The sequence below is a fragment of the Desmodus rotundus genome, chromosome 9 (genome assembly GCF_022682495.2).
Source record: "Desmodus rotundus isolate HL8 chromosome 9, HLdesRot8A.1, whole genome shotgun sequence".
In the NCBI taxonomy this organism is placed as follows: domain Eukaryota; kingdom Metazoa; phylum Chordata; class Mammalia; order Chiroptera; family Phyllostomidae; genus Desmodus; species Desmodus rotundus.
The window spans coordinates 55362572-55380955 of NC_071395.1; the positions used below are offsets into that span (position 1 = coordinate 55362572).

The following is an 18384-nucleotide window of genomic DNA, read 5'->3' on the forward strand; positions in this document are numbered from 1 at the left end:
GTGAGTTTTGCCTCCTCATCTGTAAAGTTTCTGGGGGACAGAGATGCTACCAGATGTATCTTTATATTCCTGCATCACCCACACTGAGGCTGAATGCTGTTAAGGGGCTCACTAGATACTTCCTGGTATAACTGCTAGGTTGCAACACTGTCTTCTTTCCTCCCCCTCTTTCTGGGATGGGACACATATGTCCATCCCTTCCTGGGGCCTGGCCCATTCTAGGCCAGGATACTAGATGGCTTCTGGGTCAGATGGAGAAAAGGGTAGAGACTCTTAGTCTAACACACCTGAGCTGTGCTAGAAAAAGCAGGCAGCTTTAGCAGGTGTTTTAGTTGTTTTTCCAGTGTTAACTAACAACCTCCCACCCCCAAAACTTAAAACAACCACTTATTGAACTGTTCATGAGTCTGCTGTCTGGGTGGTTTTGCTGCACATTTTTGCCTGGGATCCCATGTGTGGTGCAGCCAATGGGAGCCCAGCTGGGGAGGGACAGGCCACCTCACATGGCTGGGGGTTGGGGAGGCACTGGCCACCAGCGGGAGCCCCTCCATTCTCCAGGGATCCTCTCATCCCTTTCATAGGCCACATCACTTCTTAACAGCATGGCAGCTGGGTTCCCAGAGGCCTTTATAGCCCAGGCCTAGGAGTCATTCAGTGTCACCTCTCCTGCATTCTGCTGACTGAAAAAGTCAGAAGGCCAGGCAGGACTCAGCAGAAGGGTGTGGACCCCCTCTCTTGATAGGAAGAGTGGCAAAAGTCACACTGCACAAAGGCATGCAATGGGAGGGACTATTGTGGCAGTTTTTGAAGCAAACTAACTCATCAAAAGAGCCATGTCTTGCCATGGCTGGTGTAGTTCAGTGGACTGATGCCAGCCTGTGAACCAAAGGGTTGCTGGTTCGATTCCTAGTCAGGGCACATACCTGGGTTGTGGGCCAGGTCCCCAGTAGTGGGTGTGTGAGAGGCAACCACACACTGATATTTCTCTCCCTCCCTTTCTCCCTTCCCATTTCTCTAAAAATAAATTAATTAATTAAAAAAAGAAAGCCACATTTTTTAGAAATGTCACTGTGAGATAGCCTAAGAAGGCCCGTCTTCCCTTTGTAACACTCCCCTCCCCTGCCCCCAGCTCACCAGACCAGCATCTCCTCCAACATCATGTGTGGAGGGAGGGAGGGCCCATGGAGACAAAGGAAAGGAGGGAGGAGAAGAGAGGGAGGCTGCCCATCGGGGTGGTGTGGGCTGAGGTGACCGCAGAGGAGGAGCTGGCAGCTGTTGGGTACTGTCCTGTGGTCTCTGTGTCGGGCTAGGGTGATTTTGTTTCTGAGTTAACCTTTTTGCTTTCTATCCACTAGAGGCACAGGTTAAAAAAGTGTCTTGATAGATGTTAAGAATTTCACCCTAATAGAAAATCCAGAACGGCTTTTTTTTTTAATGGTTATTCGAGACTTTTCAGGAAAGGGGAGAAAAAAATGGCCTTTGGGTCAAGATGGCAACATAGGTAACTCAGAATCTCCCACCACCACATCAGAATTGCAACCATACTACAGGACAACTGTCATTGAGAACCACCTGAAATCTAGCAGAACAGAAGTCCTGTAATTAAGGATTTAAAAAGAAGCTACACAGAGACTGGTAGGAAGGGCGGAGATGCAGAATGTGCTGGTCCCACACCCACATGTGGTGGTTAAAAATTGGGAGGGATATTTTGGCTACAGAGGTACCCCCTGAAGAATGAGGGGTCCCAGTCCCACACCAGATCTGCCAGCCAAGGTTCCAGTGTCAGAAAGAGAAGTCACCCTAACTTTTGCCTGTAAAAATCAGGGGAGAGTGTGGCTGAGGGAGACAGAAGTCGGGAGTCCCAGGCAGTTCCTCTTAAAGGGGCTGTATGCAGACACTTACTCAAACTCACTCCCTCTGAGCTCCAGCACTGGGGCAGCTTGAAAAGCACCAGAGGCATATGGGGAGGAACTGAAGTGTCTGGCATCAGGTGAGAGCTGGAGGCTCAGCTTTCTCCCAGACAGAACTGCTGACAGAGGCCATTGTTTTCTGAGGCCTCCCCTCCAAAGAGCTACAGGCAGGTGCCATATCTGAAACTCCATCACCCTGGTTAACACTATTTGCCCCGCCCTGGCAATGCCCTGAGACTTCACCCCACTCAACTTGCCAGCCCACCCACGCCCAGTGACTTTTCCATACAAATGACCTGTCTTGGCTCATGCTACCAACTTTCCTAAAATCTTTCAAACAAGCAGCATCTGGCCTCTGTGTGCCCTGTACCTCTTGCTCAGTTGCACCAGGCTTGGCACTAGGAGCAGCCTGCTTTGGTTTACAGCTTGGCCTCTCCCAGGCAATTTCAAGTCCAGTACAAGTAGCAGTCATCTGCACATTGTTCTGTAGCTCATGCAGGGTGCAACTGGACAGGGCACAGGCAGCTGCTGACCTTGGCCTGAACCTACAGTGGTGCCCCAGAGCCAGTGTACTGGTGTGTAAATTCAGACCCAACAACCTCCATAAGCAACACACTCAAGGAGTGGACTTGGTGGGTACCAGAGCCCTGCTCAAAAGAGTTCTACTCCATGGGGTCAGCCCCTGCATAGCAGATCCTCCATGGTGGTCTCAGCCAGTCCTCACAGCCAAGGGTTAAATCCCTCCCGTTGACATGGCAACAGCAGTCAAGGCTCAACTACAACAGGAGGGTGCACACAGTCCAACAGGGGGAGCACCTGGAGCACCCAGCTGGGGTGACTGGGGAGGCTGCATCGCTGGCCCCTACAGTACACGTACTATCTAAAGTCACTACTAAGCTCAAAAGACATAGCAGTTCCACCTAACACATAGACACAAACACAGGGAGGCAGCCAAAATGATGAGACAAAGAAACGTGGCCCAAATGAAAGAACAGAACAAAACTCCATAAAAAGAACTAAACAAAATGGAGACAAGTAATTACTAGACATAGAGTTCAAAATACTGGTTATAAGGATGCTCAATGAACTTAGGGGAAAAGTAGAGAAACTTGGTGAGAACTTCAACAAAACAATAGGAAACATAAAAATGGAGATAGAAAGCATGGAAAGAACCAGTTAGAAATGAAGAATATACTAACTAAATGAAGAAGACATTACAGGGAATCAATAGTAGAGTAGATGAAGTAGAGGATCAAATCAGCTATTTGGAAGATAGACAAGAAGAAAACACCCAATCAGAATAGCAAAAAGAAAAAAGAATTCTTGCCTCTGGCTGATGTAGCTCAGTGGATTCAGTGCTGGCCTGTGAACCAAAAGGTCACCAGATCAATTCCCAGTCAGGGCACATGCCTGAGTTGTGAGCCCTGTTGCCAGTTGGGGGTGTGTGAGAGGCAACCGATCAATGTTTCTCCCCCTTTGTTTCTCCCTCCCTTCTTGTCTCTCTAAAAATAAATAAATAAAATTTTAATAAAATAAAAAGAAAAAAGAATAAAAAAAATTGAGGATAGTGGAAGGAGCCTCTGGGACAACTTCAAGTGTACCAACATTTGTATCATGGGGGTGTCGGAAGGAGAAGAGAGAGAGCAAGCAATTGAAAACCTATTTGAAAAAATAATGATGGAAAACTTCCTTAACCTGGTCAAAGAAATAGACTACAAGTCCAAGAAGTGTGGAGAGTCCCATTCAAGATCAACACAAAGAAGCCCACAGCAAGACACATCATAATTAAACTGGAAAAGGTTAAAGACAAAGAATTTTAAAAGCAGCAAGAGAAAAGTAGTCAGTTACCTACAAGGAAGCTCCCATAAGACTGTCAGCTGATTTCTCAACAAAAACTTTGCAGGCCAGAGGAAACTTGCATGAAATATTCAAAGTGATGAGAAGTAAAGATGTACAACCAAGACAACTCTACCCAGCAAAGCTATCATTGAAGGACAGATAAAGAGCTTCGCAGACAAGAAAAAGCTAAAGAAGTTGCCATCACCACCAAATCAGTATTACAAGAAATGTTAAAGGGTTTTCAAGAAGGAGGAGGAAGAGAAGGTATCAAAAAATACCAATAATAAAATTGTAATAAATACATATTTATAAAGTTACTTTCAATGCAAATGAATTAAATGCTCCAACCAAAAGGCATACAGCGGCTGAATGGATAACAAAATAAGCCCCTTACATATGTTCTCTACCAGAGACTCACTTCAGATGAAAAAATACACACAGACTCTAAAGGGATGGAAAAAAGATATTTTATTTTAAAAAAAATAAAAAGTTGGGCCCTGATCGGTGTGGTGTAGTTGGTTGGGTGTCACTCTGCAAAGTGAAAGGTCACTGGTTCAATTCCCAGTCATGGTACATGCCTAGGCATCTGTGGGTTTGTTCCCCAGTCAGGGTATGTACGAGAAGCAACCAATTAATGTTTCTCTCTCAAATCAATGATTTTTGTCCTCTCTTTCTCCCTCTCTTCTCCTCTATCTTAAAAAAAAAAAAGCTGGGGTAGCAATACTTATACCAGCCAAAATAGACTTTAAAGCAAAGGCTATAACAAGAGACAAAGAAGGATCCAGCAATATCACTTCCAGTACTTATCTAAAAAAACCCAAAACACTACACTGAAAAGACATATACATCCATATGTTCATTGCAGCATTATTTGCAATTGCCAAGATATGGAAGCAGCCCAAGTGTCCATCAGTAGATGAATGGATAAGGAAGTGGAGCATGTATACAACAGAATGTGATTCAGCCATAAAAAAGAAGGAAATCTTGCTATCTGCAACAACGTAGATGGACCTAGAGGGTATTGTGCTGAGTAAAATAAGTCAGTCACAGAAAGGCAAGTGCCAGATAATTTCACTTAAATGTGGACTAAAAAAAACTAAATAAACAAGCAGAACAGAAACAGACTCATGGATACAGAGAACATTTTGATGGTTGGCAGATGGGACAGGGGATGAGGGGATGGGTGAAAAAAGTGAAGGGGTTGAGAAGTACAGATTGATAGTTACAGAACAGCCACGGGGATGTAAAGTACAGCATAGGGACTACAGTCAATTATATTGTAATACCTGTGTATGGTGTCAAAGGGGAACAAGATTTATCGGGCTGATTACTTCATAAGTTATATAAATGCTCTTCCCTCTCTCTCTCCCTCCCTTCCCTTCTCTCTTAAAAACTATTAAAAAACTGGGGTAGCAATACTTACACCAGCTTAGGCATGCGCCCTGACTGGGAATCGAACTGGTGACCTGCTTTACAGTGTGACACCCACCCGACTGAGCCACACAGGTCAGGGCTCAGCTTTTTTTTTTTTAATATCTTTTCCCATCCTTTTACAGTCTATGTGTGTCATTAGATCTGAAGTGAATCTGTTGTAGACAACATACTAAGGGACTTGGTTAGTTATCTATTCAGACATGTCATGGTTTATGCCTTTTGGTTGGAGTACATAATTCATTTGCATTGACAGTAATTGTTCATAGAAACATATTTATTGCCATTTTATTATTTGTACATCAACTGTAATTTGAAAATAAAAAAATATTAAACAACAAAGAAACCCTATCACCTCCCATCCTAATGCCCGAGAATTAGAAATTTAACCTGTCAGGTGCAGCAGTGTGATTCCTTCTGCTCTACGAAGGCAGCCTCTCAGTGTCTGTGTGTGCAGGACCCCCAACATCCGTGGCCCTCCTGTGCTTCTGCAGCCTCAGAGCCCCGCCCTCTGGCCTATGCCCTCACGTGGGAGAAGACCAGATCTCTCTAGCGGATGTTACATGCGGCTCGGCTACCTTCGGAGCAAGCTCTGGGGAAATCCTGGAAGCAGTCACACTTCAGGGTGCGGGGAACTTTGCTCTCCCTGCTCAGGAATCAAAGGAGACAGCCCTGTTGGTTTCGGGGGCTAAGGTGGCATGCGAGATGCAGGGGGTCGCCAGGTGAAAACACAACCTTGGGGGTAGGGACCACCTGCCCTGTGCAGAGCCCTGTGCTGGGCCCTGTGCTGGGCAGGGCAGCCAACAATTTTTAGTGCCTACCTAACTTACTGTATGACTACTTTAAGAATATTCTAGGCACATCGTATCCTCTCCCTGCCCCAACCATCTGTCCTAGGAGCACTGGTTCTTTTTATCAGAGAATGGCTTTAGAAACTGAGATTTGCTCCTTACAGTTGGGGAGTTGCCACCCCCAAGCCCTCTAGGTGGGCAGAGCTAAGGATATACCAAAGATACATTCATATGATTACATCTATACACAAATATTTATTTCTATAGATACCTGTACTGTAGAAAACAATGAGCTCATGCCATCATCTCAAACCAGCCTAGCACTTGGGACTCATTCTCGTTTCCTCCCTTTCTTTATCATTATGTTCACCAGCAGGGAGAGAGCTGGATCACATTCTCTCAGTATGACTACTTATTTTTTAAAAAAATATATTTATTGATTATGCTATTACAGTTGTCCCATTGCCCCCCCTCCACTCCATCCTGCCCAACTGCTCCCTCCCACATTCCCCCCTATAGTTCATGTCCATGGGTCATACTTATAAGTTCTTTGGCTTCTACATTTCCTACACTATTCTTACCCTCCCCCTGTCTATTTTCCACCTATCATTTATGCTAGTTATTCTCTGTACCTTTCCCCCCACTCTCCCCCTCCTGCTCCCCTATTGATAACCCTCCATGTGATCTCCATCTCTATGGTACTGTTCCTGCTTTTGTCTTGGTTTTAGGTGTGGTTGTTAATAACTGTGAGTTTGCTGTCATTCTTACTGTTCATATTTTTTATCTTCTTTTTCTTAGTTAAGTCCCTTGAACATTTCATATAATAAGGGCTTGGTGATGATGAACTTCTTTAACTTGACCTTATCTGAGAAGCACTTTATCTTCCCTTCCATTCTAAATGATAGCTTTGCTGGATAGAGTAATCTTGGATGTAGGTCCTTGCCTTTCATGACTTGGAATACTTCTTTCCAGCCCCTTCTTGCCTGTAAGGTCTCTTTGGAGAAATCAGCTGACAGTCTTATGGGAACTCCTTTGGAGGTAACTGTGTCCTTTTCTCTTGCTGCTTCTAAGATTCTCTCCTTCTGCTGAATCTTGGCTAATGTAATGATGGTGTGCCTTGGTGTGTTCCTCCTTGGGTCCAGCTTCTTTGGGACTCTGATCTTCCTGGACTTCCTGGAAGTCTATTTCCTTTGCCAGATTGTGGAAGTTCTCCTTCATTATTTGTTCAAGTAAGTTTTCAATTTTTTGTTCTTCCTCTTCTCCTTCTGGCACCCCTATAATTCGGATGTTGGAACATTTCAAGATGTCCTGGAGGTTCCTAAGCCTCTCCTCATTTTTCTGAATTCTTGTTTCTTCATTCTTGTCTGGTTGGATGTTTGTTTCTTCCTTCTGGTCCACACCATTGATTTGAGTCCCAGTGTCCTTCGCATCACTATTGGTTCCCTGTACATTTTCCTTGTCTCTCTTAGCATAGCCTTCATTTTTTCATCTAGTTTTCGACCAAATTCAACCAGTTCTGTGAGCATCCTTATTACCAGCATTTTGAACTGTGCATCTGATAGGTTGTCTATCTGTTCGCTGCTTAGTTGAATCATTTCTGGAGCTTTGAAGTGTTCTGTCATTTGGGCCTTTTTTTTTTTTTTTTTGTCTGGGCGTGCCTGTTACTTAAAGGGGTGGAGCTTTAGGTGTTCCCCAGGGCAGGGTATCTCTGGTCGCTGGCTGTAACGCTGTACGTGGGGGATGGGCCGAGAGGGAGCAATGGCGCTTGCTCCATTCTCCACTGGATTTCAGTCACTCCCTCTGCTACCCACAATCAAATTGGGCCCCTCTGGTGCTGGTTCCTGAGTGGGGGGGCTTGTGCACGCTCTAGGCCCCTGTGGGTCTCTCCAACGACCTCTCCTATGAGGCTGGGAGTTTCTCCCGCTGCCACCTAACCCCCACGGGTGTTTTCACTCAGAGGTTTGAGGCTTTATTTCCCTGGGCTGGAGCCCTGGGTTGTGTGGTCTGCTTTGCTCCCCACTGTTTGTCCCAGTTTATCTATGCGCCAATGTCGGGCCGCAGGGTGCTTCCCGGCACACTGCTTGCTCTGTTCTCCGCCACTCTGAGTCCAGCCCTCTCGGTTTATCTGTGCGCAAATGTGGGGCCACAGGGTCTGCTAGTGGTCTGACTGCCTGCCCCGTTCGTCCCACACTCTGCCAGTCTCGGTCCCGCCATGGCAACACGAGTCCTCTCCACCCCGGCTGCCCGTTTCCACTCCTCCTACCAGTCTGGATGAATGTTTCTTTTTTATCTCCTTGGTGTCGGACTTCCTTGCCGTTTGATTTTCTGTCAGTTCTGGTTGTGCGAGGAGGTGCAGTGTGTCTACCTACGCCTCCATCTTGGTTCTCTCTATTGTGACTACTTTTTATAAGCCCTGTCTATGTGACCAGTCTCCCACTGGCACCCCCCTCAGGGGACTTGGTACCCCTGGCTCAGGCGCCAGCGCCCTACTCATGCACATAGCTGCCCTCCTTACCCTTCCTGGGTGTTGACATCCCCTGCTATCCCACTTCCTGCATGTTCTCTGTCTTTGCTACGCTTGGGTTTTATTACCCCATGCCAGAGCACCCCCCAAACCACTGTGGGTGCTCCCCACCATACTCAGTGTCTGAACACCTCACACTGAGTCATCCCTGACCCGAGAGCCTTCTACCTTCATGCAACTCTGTTTGGGGCAAAGTGGGGGATCTGGCACTTGGTCTAGACCCCTCCTCCCACCCCCTATGTGGATACCTACATTTCTAGGCCTCACCCCTTGGGGCTAATTTACTCAGTAAGGGAGGGGGAAGAGAAAGAGACACATGTGACATCTTAAGTGGGTCCCTCAACAGTAAAATGAGCACTAATATTGTGGCCGTGAGAACTTTGTGAGATGACGTATGTGAAGTGCTTCCCAGCACAGGGCCCTACCATGGGGAGCACTGCGTGTTGCCTGCCAGCATTATTATAAATAACTTTCTCATCTTACTCCATCACTTAGGGGAATACATTAGAGGCCTATCATGGAGAACAAAGGCAGGGAGAGTGGATGAGATGGCAGATTATCAGGATAGGAGGACTGACCCTCTTTCCTGAGAGTGAAGACCCCATTGCCGTTGTCCCTCGGTATCCACAGGAGATGGTTCCAGGACCCACGAGGGAACCAAAATCCATGGATGCTCAAACCCCTTACGTGAAGTTGTGTGGTGTTTGCAGATAATGTACACACATCCTCCAAATACTATAAATCACCTCCAGATTACTTATCATACCTAATGCAAAGTAAATGCTGTGTAAATAGATGTCACACTGTACTGACTAGGGAATAATGACACGAGAAAGAAGTCTGTACATGGCGGGTGCAGACATAACCATCCTAGGCTCAACTATAGAGTACACATCAACAACACTGTAACACTGTTTTGAATAGTTTCTAGCTGTGGTTGGTTGTATCCGCAGATGTGCAACTGGTAGACATGGAGGGCTGACTGTATGTTGACTAAGTGAAAGTATGTAAGTAAGAAGGAACTTACTGTGAGTAAATTTTCTAATGTGTTAAAGTGGTTATTGTTTTGGTGGGATTATGTAACTAAAATATTTTGTTCATGGTTTCCAAAATGTATTCAATAAATATGATTCAAACTTAGAAAAAATTGTTGTGAAAGGACTCTGGTTAACTTCAACATAACTAATTGAAAACTGCTCTCAGCCCCAGCAATTGGGGTGCCTTCTTCCTTCACCATGCAGGCTCTGGGGTCACATGTGCCTGGACTCACGGCTTGTTCTGCCATTTCCAGCTGGGTAACCATGGGCAAGTGAATTAACTTCTCTGTGCCTTTGTTTTTGTTTTATAAAGCGAGGAGTCTTCCAGTGCCTAATTCAAGCACTAGTTACAGAGTAAGCACAGGAAAATGTTAGCTGTTCATGTTGTTATTATTTCACAGGAAGGAATGTCCTGAGTGGTTCTGCATGTCTCAGAGTAAAGGATCCCTCCTTCCCTGACTGGCCTTAGCGCTGTATCCCTCCCACTGGTATATTGACACTCAGAGACTCCCTGCAGCTTGGCCTCACCTGGCGCCATGGTTGATTGGTCAGAGGCAAAGGCGACAAACCAAGGCAGGGTAAGTGTTTTCTTCACTTCCTGGATGGGATCCAAAGAGATTAGTTTCTTAACTGACTCAGGCTCCTGAGGTGAAGACACCAGGGCTGGGACCCGCAGGACAAGTAATACAGTTCTGTCTGAGTTGGTGACCAGTTTGGGATTCACTCTTTCATTTATTCACTCATTCGTTCATTTGGCTGTTAATTTCACATCTATTTATTAAATCCTTGCTATGTGTCAGGCACTGATGTAGGCAAAGGGATACAACCATTAAAATGCAATTAATAGCCTTGGCTGGGTAGCTCAGTTGGGTTAGAGCATCATCCTGATACGCCGAGGTTGCGAGTTTGATCCCCAGTCAGGGCTCATACAAGGATCAACCAATAAATGCATAAATAGGGGGAACAACAAATTGATATTTCTCTTTCTCTCTCTCTCTCCCTCTCTATTCTCCTCCCTTCCTCTAAAATCAATAAATAGAAAAAATTAATGCAATTAAAGATATATTAATATTAAAAATATAATTAATAAGGAACTTGAACAGATATTTGTACACCCATATTTGTAGCAGCATTATTTATAATAGCCAGAAGGTGGAAGCAACCCAAGTGTACATCGACAGATGAATGGATAAATAAAATGTGTGTATACATACAATGGGATTTTATTTAAACTTAAAAGGCCGGAAATCCTGGCATATGCTACAACATGGAAGAACCTCAAGGACATTGTGCCAAGTGACAAAAAGACAAACGCTGTAGGATTCTGCTTATGTGAGGTCCCTAGAGTAGAAAGAGATTCATTCAGACAGAATGCAGGATGTTAGTTGGCAAGGGCGGGGGAGGGGTGATGGAAGTCATTATAACGGAGACAGAGTTTCAGTTTGGGACGATCAAAAATTCTGGAGCTGGAAAACTGTGATGGATGCACAATACCATGAATGTATTTAATAGCACTGTGCCACACACTAGAAATGGCCCAAATGGTAAATTCCGTTATGTGTATTTTACCACTGTGTATGTTTTAAAGAGCAGGCAGGGGATGTTTCCACACTGCCAGTGGGAAAGCCAGCAAATCTCTTTCTCTGGTCTTGTTGTTAGCATCATCATATTTATTTATTTATTTAATTATTATTATTTTTAATCTGCATGTCTATTTTATTGCCATTAGAAAAATGTTATATAAAATTTTGGTCCACTTTCTTTTCCTTTACCTCTACCATTCAAACTTAAATCTTTATTTTTACTCAAGTAAAAGCAGAATCATATGTCTGACATGAGAATGAAATATTTCACAATATTAAATTAAAAGGATTGAATTGAAGTAGGTATAGACTCTTTTCTCACTTCCAGTAATCAGAGTGAATAAATGAAATTTATAGTATCGGTAACTGGATTCAGCATCTCATTTTCAATTCATGTTCAATTCCCCTTACTACATGATATTTCCATAATACTTCAGCTATTTTAGTCAGTCGTATACTTTCCAACGTTGATTATAAAAATTAAGATGTTAATTTAGAAACATTATGAAAATTCCAGGCTAGCACTCGGCCCACTTAGAATGAAGCTGTTGTGAGAGGGCCGTGGACAGCGATGGCTTCAATCTCAACATGGCCTCCCCTGGGCAAAGCAGCAACCTGGTGAGCAGCTCTTGCAGGAAAATTACTCTTGAAATACTGTTTGTAGATTTCATTGACAGTATTTAAGTCATTTATGTCAGCCAGCAAAACAGTTGTTTTTATCACGTTAGTGAAGTCACAGCCTGCAGCTTTCAGAATTTCACCCATGTTTGTGAGAGCCTGTTTAGCCTCTGCTGCCACCCCTCCTGGCACAAGCTGTCCGCTCGAAGGCTCCATGCCCAGCTGTCCTGAGATGTAAATGGTCCCGTCCACCAACACAGCTTGACTGTAGGGACCAAGGGCCGCTGGGGCTTTCGTGGTGCTGATCACCTTTCTGATTAAGGATGCCATCGCAAAACCTTTTCTCTTCAGGCCTCTGGGGGAGAATGATCCCATACACTAGCACCTTTCGCATCTCTGTGTCATCATATTTAATAAGAGAGGTTGACTAGATGCTTCTGCGTGTGTAGTCTAATGTTGCCACAGTAACCACAATAAGCAGATGCCTGGTAGGCAGGATTTCACCATCAAATCAACAGGGTTCACCCTACTGGTCTCCCTCCCATTTGTTCCATTCTCTGAGCTGCCATGCAGAGAACTGAACATCAGTCCCAAACCTTGTGCCTCTGAACCTCACACCACCACCGGTCAGTTTGAAGTTCCATTTCTCAAGGCACCATGCTCTGGTTTGTTCCCAGCCGGTCACGTTGCTCTTTTCTCCAGTGTGTAGCACTTTCTCTCTCTTCTCATGCCCTCTCACTCCCTTTCCTCCTCTTCTTACTAGCTCTTTTTCCTCCTTCAAATTCTTCAGGGCTCAGCTGAAATGTCCCAGCTTCCAGGAAGCCTTCCTTTCTTGACTGCATGTTGTGTCAGTTTGAGTTAGCATGTATGTAAACTTGAATCAGCATGACAGACACAGTGGAGAAGCTTCCGTCTGTGAGGCACAGATTTGTCTTGTGACACTACTCCTGGGGAATTCTCTGGGCTTCTAAGAAAACTGCCCAATGGCCAGTGGCTCTGTTCTGTCATCTCCAGGCTCTGTGATAGCAGGATCATGCCCATTCTGTGTATTTTATTAACCAGTGACTCCCCTGCACCTAGAACACTGCCTGGCATTCAAGCAAATACTTTTGAATAAATGAATGCGTCTTCCATTGACTGGGCCCTTCATGTGCTCCCTGACATGTCTTATCTCAGGAGAAGGTAAGGCCCATGGGCTAGCACCATATTCAAGAACTTACCCAGGCTCTGATTCTAATGTGCCATGTGGCCTTGGCTTGTTCTTGAACTTCCTGGTTTCTCAGTGCTCACCTGGTGGAAATGACACCTGCTTGGGCTGACCTCAAAGGTCTCATGAGCATGGGGGGTCATTTAAATAAAAGTGCTGTATGAGTAGATGTTGTGATTGTCTCTAGCCCTGCACACTCTTTGGGGCACGAGCCTTACATCAACAACTAACCTTCCACCTTTTGGCACCTGTCAGATCTCAGTACCTCCCTATAAGCAGCTGTCCCATCCGACTTCCTATTTTTCTCATTATATTGCTATTATCTCAGTCTTTTGTGCTTTGAACTTGAGTCTTGTCTCCCTCCTCCCTCTCCCTGGCTTCCCCTTTGCTGACATAAGTCTAGCCACTTCTTTCCTTTTGTGGTCCTTGTTTTCTCCAACACCACCCTGGCCAGGAGTCCCTTCCTTCTTTCTGACCATTACCAAAGCCTTGGCCATCTCCTATCTCTTGGCTTTTATGCTGCCAGAGAGATCTTCCAATGCATAGCTCTGATCATGAGACCCTCTCAAAGAAGACTGATTGATGCTCACACACACTGGGATGGCTACTATTTTTAAAAACCAACAAAATGAGACTTCCAGTCCAGATGGCAGCATAGGTAAACACGGCTCGCCTCCTCATCACATCAAAATTACAACTAAATGAAAATTACAACTAAAATATAAACAACCACATCAAAATTACAACTAAAATATAGAACAACAATCACAGAGAACTGTAAGAAATTGAGTGGAATGAAAGTCTGATAACTACGGATTTAAAGAAACCACATCCACCCAGACTGGTCGGAGGGGTGGAGATGTGGAATGGGCTGGTCCCACATCCACGTGTGGTGGATAAAAATTTGGGAGGGATATCTCAGGAACAAGGAGACCCAGTCTCACACCAGGCAACCCAAGCCCAGGGTTCCAGTGCCAGGAAGCTAAGTCTCCATAAATTCTGGCTGCAAAAACCAACAGGAGTTGAGTCGGTGGAAGAAACTTCTGGATTTCCAAGCAGTTCTTCCTAAGGAACCCACACAAGGACTTACTCAGACTCACTCCTTCTGAGCTCCAACACCAGGGTAGCAGCTTGAAAGGCATTAGTGGCATACAGGGAGAACCTGAAGTGTCTGGCTTCAAGGCAAAAGATAAGGGTCAGTGCTCTCTCAGACAGTAATGTGGGCAGAGGTAATTGTTCCTTTTCTGATCTCTTCCCCCACAGAGCCACAGAGCTTGGCAGGTGGGTGCCATATGTGAGACTCCATCATTCTGGATAACATTGTTTGCCCCACCCTGGGGATACCCTGAGACTCTGTTCCACCCAATGTAATGGACCACCCAAGCTGTTAACATGACTTTTCCATATGAATGGGTTGTCTTAGTTCATGCTTCACAACTTCCTAAATCCTCTCAAACAAGCAACAGCTGGTCTCAGTGAACCCCTAGACCCTGTACCTCTTGCTAAGGGGCCCCAGACCCAACACTAGCAGCAACCTGCCTAGAATCACAGCTTGGCTTTGCCTGAAAATCTCCAAGCCCAGAACAAGTAGCAGCCATCTCAGATTGCTTTATACCTCAGGCAGAGTGGCCCCGGGCAAAACACAGGTGGGGGCTGACCTTGCCCTGCACCACTTGGGAAACCCCAGAGCCTGAACACTCAGTGGACAACTATAGACCACATCGAAGCACCACCACCCTGCCCCTGCAGACTGCTCCTCCATGGAGGGCAGAGGTTGGTGGTCAGTGGTCACAGCCAATCCTTGCAGCTGACTGGCCTGGGTAAATCCCTCCCACTGACCTGTCAACAGCAATCAGAGCTCAACTATAAGAGGCGGGTGTACTCAGCCCATATGAAGGGCTCACCTTGAGTAACCAGCTTGGGCGATAGGGGAAGCAGTGCCATTGGACCCTATAGGACACCTACTACATTAGGCCATACTACCAAGACAATGAGTCATAGCAGCTCTACCTAACACATAGAAACAAACACAGGAAGGCTGCCAAAAGGAGATGACCAAGAAACACGACCCAAATGAAACTCCAGAAAGAGAACTAAACCAAATGGAGATAAGCAATCTATCAGATGCAGAGTACAAAATATTCATTATAAGGATCTCTGGACTTTCGGCCAAGATGGAGGCATAGGTAGACATGCTGTGCCTCCTTGCACAACCAAAAGAAGGACAACAACAATTTAAAAACAAAAAACAACCAGAACTGACAGAAAATCAAACTGTATGGAAGTCTGAAAACCAAGGAAATAAAGAAGAAACATTCATCCAGACCAGTAGGAGGGTTGGAGACAGACAGCCAGGCAGAGAGGACTCACAGCAAGGCAGCAGCTGGTGGACCCAGCGAGGTGGTGCATTGTGGAGCAGGGTGGGCAAAGCTGCAGCTGGCCAGCAAAGCAGCAGCTGGTGGACCAGGTGACAGACTGTGTAACCCAGAGTTCCAGCGTGGGGAAATAAAGCCTCAAACCACTGACTGAAAACACCTGTGGGTGTTGAGGCAGCAGCAGGAGAAACTCCCAGCCTCACAGGAGAGGTCATTGGAGAGACCCACAGGGTCCTAGAACATACACTGTCAGGATGGGCGGGGTAGGACAAAATGGCAGCCAAACTACAACCAGAAGAGAAGGCTGACGTCAAACCAGGGAACCACCAATGATAGATTGCTGCTTTGTTCAAGGAGACCAATCCCTAGCCCCCACGAAGAGAGCCAACCAGGATTTGGTGCATAAAACCCCGCCATATTCTGTTTGGGTTCGACTTCCCTGGCCCTGCTCTGCAGACCAGGGAACCTCGCCCGGGTGAGCAAACCCCAATAAAGCTCTGTACTGCCTAATTTTGTGGCTGATGGCATTTCTTCCTCAGCGGAGCCTAAGAAAACCTTTCATACACAAACCCACCCACTCGGAAAGCAGCACCAGAAGGGCCCAATTTGCTTGTGGGTAGCAGACGGAGTGACTGAAAACCAGCAGAGAGTGGAGCAAGTGCCATTGCTTCCTATCAGACCCCTTCCCGCCATACAGCATGACCGTGCAGCAAGGAGCATTACCCCACCCTGGTGAATACCTAAGGCTCCGCCCCTTTACATAACAGGCGCACCAAGACAAAAAAAAAAAAAAAAAAAAATTGGCCCAAAAGAAAGAACAGATCAAAGCTCCAGAAAAAATACAACTAAGCAGTGAAGAGATAGCCAACCTATCAGATGCAGTTCAAAACACTGGTAATCAGGAAGCTTACAGAATTGGTTGAATTTGGTCACAAATTAGATGAAAAAATGAAGGCTATGCTAAGAGAAACAAAGGAAAACGCACAGGGAACCAATAGTGATGGGAAGAAACTGGAACTCACATCAACGTGTGGACCGGAAGGAAGAAAGAAACATCCAACCAGAAAAGAATGAAGAAACAAGGATTCAAAAACATGAGGAGAGGCTTAGGAACCTCCAGGACATCTTGAAATGTTCCAACATCTGAATTATAGGGGTACCAGAAGGAAAAGAGGAACAGCAAAAAAATGAAAACTTATTTGAACAAATAATGAAGGAGAACTTCCACAATCTGGCAAAGGAAATAGACTTCCAAGAAGTCCAGGAAGCTCAGAGAGTCCCAAGGAGCTGGGCCCAAGGAGGAACACACCAAGGCACATCATAATTACATTAGCCAAGATGAAACAGAAGGAGAGAATCTTAGAAGCAGCAAGAGAAAAGGATACGTTACCTATAAAGGAGTTCCCATAAGACTGTCATCTGATTTCTCAAAAGAGACCTTACAGGCAAGAAAGGGCTGGAAAGAAGTATTCCAAGTCATGATAGGCAAGGACCTACATCCAAGATTGCTCTATCCAGCAAAGCTATCATTTAGAATGGAAGGACAGATAAAGTGCTTCTCAGATAAGGTCAAGTTAAAGAAGTTCATCATCATCAAGCCCTTATTATATGAAATGTTCAAGGGACTTATCTAAGAAAAAGAAGATAAAAAATATGAACAATAAAAATGACAGCAAACTCACAGTTATTAACAACCACACCTAAAACAAAAACAAAAGCAAACTAAGCAAACCACTAGAACAGGAAGGGAACCACAGAAATGGAGCTCACATGGAGAGTTATCAACAGGGGAGTGGGAGGTGGAGAGGGGGGGAAAGGTACAGAGAATAAGTAGCATAGATGATAGGTGGAAAATAGACAGGGGGAGGGTAAGAATAGTATAGGAAATGTAGAAGCCAAAGAACTTATAAGTATGACCCATGGACATGAACTATAGGGGGGGGATGTGGGAGGGAGCAGTTGGGCAGGATTGAGTGGAGTGGGGGGGGGAATGGGACAACTGTAATAGCATAATCAATAAAATATATAAAATGAACAACCCCCCCCCCAAAAAAAAACACAAAACATTCGTTATAAGGGTGCTCAAGGTACTTAGTGAGGACCTCAGCATCATTAAAAAGATCCAGTCAGAAACGAAGGCTATATTAATTGAAATGAAGAACAATTTACAGGGAAACATCAGTAGAGTGCATGAAGCCAAGAATCAAATCAATGATTTGGAATATAAGGAAGCAAAAGCAACCAATCAGAACAAGAAGAAGAAAAAAAGGGAATAAAAGCAAGGATAGTGTAAGCAGTCTCCTGAACAATTTCAAGTGTTCCAACATTCACATCATAGGGGTGCCAGAAGTAAAAGAGAAAAAGCAAGAAATTGGAAATCTATTTGAAAAAAATAATGAAAGAAATCCCACCTAGTTTGGTGAAGGAAATAGACATGCAAGTCCAGGAAGCACAGAGATTCCCAAACAACATGGATACAAGAAGACCCATGTCTAGACACATCATAATTTAAAAAACAAAGATTAGAGATGAAGAGAGAATATTAAAAGCAGCAAGAGAAAAGCAGTTAGTTACCTACAGGGAAATTCCGTAATATTGTCTGCTGATTTCTCAAAAGAAACTTTGCAGGCTGGAAGGGATTGGCAAGAAATATTCAAAGTCATGAAAAGCAGGGACCTACAGCCAAGATTGCTCTACCAAGCAAAGCTATCATTTAGATTCAAAGGTCACATAAAGAGCTTCCCAGACCAGAAAAACTAATGGAGTTAATCATCACCAAACCACTATTATATGAAATGTTAAGGGGACTTATTTTTTAAAAAGATCAAAACTATGACCACGAAAATGGCAATAAATACATTATCTATCAACAACTGAATCTAAAAAACAAACTAAGCGAACAAGAAGAACAGAGACAGAATCATGGTTATGGAGAACGTTTTGATGGTTGCCAGATGGGAGGGAGGAGGGGGAGAATGGGTGAAGAGGTGAAGGGATTAAGAAGTACAAAGAGGTAGTTACAGAATAGCCATGAGGATGTAAAGCACAGTACAGCAGATGGATTAGCCA

At 44.8% G+C, this 18384-nt stretch overlaps 1 pseudogene across 1 annotated transcript; it reads right to left on the reverse strand.

Moving 5' to 3' along the window:
• Positions 1-11499: 11499 nt before the first annotated feature.
• LOC112305222 (2-iminobutanoate/2-iminopropanoate deaminase pseudogene) lies at positions 11500-12096 on the reverse strand (annotated as a pseudogene). Its single transcript, XR_011651562.1, has one exon. The product of XR_011651562.1 is annotated as a 2-iminobutanoate/2-iminopropanoate deaminase pseudogene (transcript).
• Positions 12097-18384: the final 6288 nt, after the last annotated feature.